This window comes from Schistocerca cancellata, chromosome 3 (assembly GCF_023864275.1).
Source record: "Schistocerca cancellata isolate TAMUIC-IGC-003103 chromosome 3, iqSchCanc2.1, whole genome shotgun sequence".
Taxonomy (NCBI): domain Eukaryota; kingdom Metazoa; phylum Arthropoda; class Insecta; order Orthoptera; family Acrididae; genus Schistocerca; species Schistocerca cancellata.
In genome coordinates this window covers 52,659,047-52,663,999 of record NC_064628.1, presented here as the reverse complement: position 1 = coordinate 52,663,999, position 4,953 = coordinate 52,659,047, and the positions used below count along the sequence as shown (strand labels likewise).

Below are 4,953 nucleotides of genomic sequence, written 5' to 3'. Positions count from 1 at the left end.
CGGCGACAGGTCTCCGTCCCAGCTGTGGCGGTGCATCCGTCTTCTCGTCGATGAGCAAGTTATGCCTGATGACACGCTCGCAGAAATCTGGACAGAAAATCTGCCTTTGCCTGTCCAGACTGCAATCTCTGCGTATCAAGACAGGCCAGTAAATGAACGTTTACGCGCCGCCGACAGAGCATACTCCTCCAGCCAACGTGAGCTCCTTGCACTGCATTCTGGATGTGACCGCACTAAGAAGCTTTGTGACACCACGCCCTTGTCTGGTGCTGCTAATAACAAGTTTGTTAAACTAGCCGCCCTGCCTGCACCTTCAACTCCCCGCAACGACAATGCATCGGCCTCTGTGGAAGACTCTGGGTCACATACTCCGTCACCTAGCAACTGCCCACAGGAGCATGGGGTCGCACAACCTTACTGTTTCTTCCACGCAAGATTCGGGGAGCAAGCTCGCAAATGCCAGTCACCGTGTTCTTACCCAAACTCCAACCGCAGGTGGGCTGCGGTGCCACCTCCTGTGATGTAAACAACGGGCACCATCCAACGTTGCATTCCGTTTCGAACAACAGTAAGTGTGGTCGAGTCTATGTTCGCGATTTACGATCAGGTGTATGTTTTCTGGTAGACACTGGCGCAGACGTCTCTTTGCTGCCGATTCGCTTAGCAACCAATGAAGTGCAACCACACAAAACAGTACTTCTTGCAGTGAACTTGTCTACCCTACAGTGTTCAGGTTCTACTCTGTATACAGTGAAACTTTCGCCCGAGTGCAAGCTGGAGTGGAAGTTTTTAGTGTCAACAATTGAACCTATTCTCGGAATTGATTTCCTCAAGCCCCTCCCCCCCCCCACTAAACAAACATATTCCTTTCGCTCCGCCGAGTGACAGTTCGGCTAACACCAAACATGTGTGCTGTGCTAAGAAGTGTTTAAACCGATCCTTGGAGCTGCAATCTTGGACAAACAAGTGGCTAGTGGAGTGCTCCAAGTCTTCGAAGTTGCGGATGGAACGTATGAAAATGCTGCTGCATCTCCGCAACATACACCACGAGTTGGCCTCCACACAACAATGCCTCGCAACACTACAAGCAGACGACTTGTCGGCTACAGACAAGGTCAGTCCGTGCCAAGCTGGTGTTCCCATGCCCGCGCACGTTAACGACAATGTTGTGAACTCTGTAAACTGTGCCAGCACCCCCTCTAGTAATGACAGTGTTTGTCCGAGTGCTCATGTTCCTTGCATTCCGAATGGACAATTAACTTCCCTAGCTCGTGGCAGTGAACTACGGCCATCTGCTGTTCGGCCACGCCCACTCGTGCCTACAGTGCTCGTAGCGGCACGGCCCGCTACCGAGAACCAGTGTACCAACCTCGCCCATGTTAACACGCATGCGGCCTTTATGCAGCCTACGAGCGGTTGGCACACCTGTACTTCCGTGCACTCAGTGCCACAACTTTGCCCGTCCGCCACCGCCTGCTCCGCTTCAGGGACATCTGACTGTCGTGCTGCGCCACGTATTGTTGTAGTCAATAATGGCACAGTTCATCTGTTACGTGTAACTGATGGTCCACCCATATCGCAATGCCCACGCCGCCTCAAGCCGGAATTTATGGTTGAAAAATGGTTCAAATGGCTCTGAGCACTATGGGACTTAACATCTATGGTCATCAGTCCCCTAGAACTTAGAACTACTTAAACTTAACTAACCTAAGGACATCACACAACACCCAGTCATCACGAGGCAGAGAAAATCCCAGACCCCACCGGGAATCGAACCCGGGAACCCGGGCGTGGGAAGCGAGAACGCTACCGCACGACCACGAGCTGCGGACCCGGAATTTATGAAAATTGCAAAAGAACAATTACATGATCTATTACAAAAGGGAATAATTGAAACTTCTTCCAGTTGCTGGGCTAGTCTTATCCTGTTTGACCAAAAGAAAGATGGTACTTCGCGTGTGGTCGGAGACTATAGGCGTTTAAATGCCCGCACCATCATTGATTAATACCCAGTCCCACACATTGCGGACTTCAATCATGCACTCGCAGGTGCAAAGTACTTCTCTGTTTTGGACTGTAAGCACGCATTTCATCAGATTCCTATGGCTCAGGAGGATATTGAAAAGACTGCCATAACCACTCCCTTCGGGGTGTTTCAATACAATTTTATGCCGTTTGGGTTGAAAAACGGCCCCCCAAACGTGGCAGCGTTTCACCAAACTTTATCCCATCTAGACTTTTGTTTCGTATACATGGACGTCATATTGGTTTTTGCTTCTACTTTGGAACAGAGTGAGTAGCGTGTCCAAGTCGTGACAGATATTTTAGCAGCCGCTGGTGTTGAACTGAACAATAAAAAGATTCAGTTGCACCAGTTATCCATCACATTCCTAAGTTATGTTGTGTCGTCGGACGGTCTGACACCACCGCAGGACAAGATCAAGCCTGTTCTCGAGATTAAACGCCCCAAGACCTATAGGGAATTATGCAGGTTCATCGGAACAGTTAATTATTACCGTAATATTTGCCAGGCGCTTCTGCGGTGCAGGCTCCTCTCACAGACGCTCTCGCCGTCCCACAAACTTCTGGCACCCGCCAGGTCACATGGACAAGGCATTTAACGAACTCACAGCTGTTGGCCTCCGCTGCCACTATTGCTCACCCACGTGCGGACGCCACAATGTTTATCAGTACTGACGCTAGTGACAATGCTCTTGGTGCAGTACTGAGTCAGACACGCAATGATGTTACTACCCCCTGCAGTTTTTCTCAAAAAAGCTAAACAACGCGCAGAAGAAATACTCAGCATTCGACAGAGAATTACTTCCAGTTTACAAGGCCATAAGACACTTCAGAACTGATGTTGAGGGGCGAGATTTCTATGTGCTCACTGATCACAAGCCGTTGGTTCCTGCCATAAAAAATCCTGCGGCTGATCCGCCCCCACGACGCTTTCGTCACATCTTGCAATTTACAAATGACATTCGCTACATCCAAGGAGCGGACAATGTGGTTGCTGATTTTCTCGCGCTTGTTGGTGCTGTCACAACCTTAATTGACTTAACGGACCTACCTCGGTTGCAATCGGCAGACCCCGATACCATGCAGTTAATTTCGGACCACAGCTCCTCCCTCCAACTGGTACGCTCTACTTTCCCTGGCATATCTGACTTAGTGTGGTGTAGAAATCATAATTAAATGGACACCCTAGCTGCAAACAGGAGTTGATGTACTTCATTGGGGACATGTTGAAAATGTGTGCCCCGACCGGGACTCGAACCCGGGATCTCCTGCTTACATGGCAGACGCTCTATCCATCTGAGCCACCGTGGGCATGGAGGATAGTGCGTCTGCAGGGACTTATCCCTTGCACGCTCCCCGTGAGATCCACATTCCCAACATGTCCACACCACTACATTCGTAGTGTGCCTAATAGATGTTTGCCCATCATACTCATTACTCGTGGCAGATTAATCTACCAAGTCCCGTACGAGTCTCACGGGGAGCGTGCAAGGGATAAGTCCCTGCAGACGCACTATCCTCCGTGCCCGCGGTGGCTCAGATGGATAGAGCGTCTACCATGTAAGCAGGAGATCCCGGGTTCGAGTCCCAGTCGGGGCACACATTTTCAACATGTCCCCAATGAAGTACATCAACTCCTGTTTGCAGCTAGGGTGTCCATTTAATTATCATTTCATTTCTAGCAAAGCTACATGGTCATCCATGGTAACTCTTCTTTCGGGAACAGATACTACCGTCATATATAGTTAAAATATGGCTTCCCGGCCATTGACCTTCTTGTGCGAACGCACACACTATGCCCGAACTCGTACGGGACTTGGTAGATTAATCTGCCACGAGTAATGAGTATGATGGGCAAACATCTATTAGGCACACTACGAATGTAGTGGTGTGGACATGTTGGGAATGTGGATCTCATGGGGAGCGTGCAAGGGATAAGTCCCTGCAGACGCACTACCCTCCGTGCCCGCGGTGGCTCAGATGGATAGAGCGTCTGCCATGTAAGCAAGAGATCCCGGGTTCGAGTCCCGGTCGGGGCACACATTTTCAACATGTCCCCAATGAAGTACATCAACGCCTGTTTGCAATTAGGGTGTCCATTTAATTATCATTTCATTTCTAGCAAAGCTGCATGGTCATCCACGGTAACTGTTCTTTCGGGAACAGATACTACCGTCATATTTAGTGTGGTGTGATGAATCGACCGATACGTTGCGGCCATTCATTCCTAAGCCCCTTCAACGCCAGGTCTTTGACAAATTACACACATTAGCACACCCCGGTGTACAAAGCTTCCACCTGTCTGGTATCTGAATGGTTTGTCTGGAGAGACATGCGCCATGACTGTCAGTCTTGGGCCAGGGCATGCGTGTTGTGTCAACAGAACAGTTTCCAGGCACACTTCCCCACCCCTTGGCTGTTTTTCCCAACCGCCAGGCCGGTTTCTCCATGTTCAAGTGGACCTCGTAGGCTCTTTGCCGCCCTCCGAGGGTTTCCGTTACTTGTTTACAGCTATTGACAGGATGACTCGGTGGGCTGAGGCTGTGCCTATTCCTGAGGCAGTAAGTCGAGCATTCTTAGATTCGTGGATCTCTAGATTTGGCTCACCTGTTTACCTCACCACTGACCAGGGACGACAATTCGAGTCTTCAGTTTTCTCTGACTTATGTAAAACGTGTGGTATTGTCAAAATTCATACTTCCGCATACCACCCCTAAAGCAATGGGCTTGTCGAGTGATGGCATCACACCTTAGTCTGCCTTGCGTTGCCATGACTCACTATGGACAGAAGCACTGCCCTTCGTGCTTCTTGGCTTTGTGCAACTTTCAATGAAGACCTCAAGGGTTCTGTAGCCGAGTTTGTGTATGGCCAACCTCTGGTTTTGCCTGGAGAATTAGTCACTCCCACCCCACTTCCACGGCCCTCTGAAC

The 4,953-nt window shown here is 49.9% G+C and overlaps 2 non-coding genes across 2 annotated transcripts; one reads left to right on the top strand and one right to left on the bottom strand.

Moving 5' to 3' along the window:
- Window positions 1-3,259: 3,259 nt before the first annotated feature.
- Window positions 3,260-3,334, bottom strand: Trnat-ugu (transfer RNA threonine (anticodon UGU)). The gene has a single exon. It is a non-coding gene; the product is annotated as a tRNA-Thr (tRNA).
- A 652-nt stretch (window positions 3,335-3,986) lies between these two features.
- Trnat-ugu (transfer RNA threonine (anticodon UGU)) lies at window positions 3,987-4,061 on the top strand. The gene has a single exon. It is a non-coding gene; the product is annotated as a tRNA-Thr (tRNA).
- Window positions 4,062-4,953: the final 892 nt, after the last annotated feature.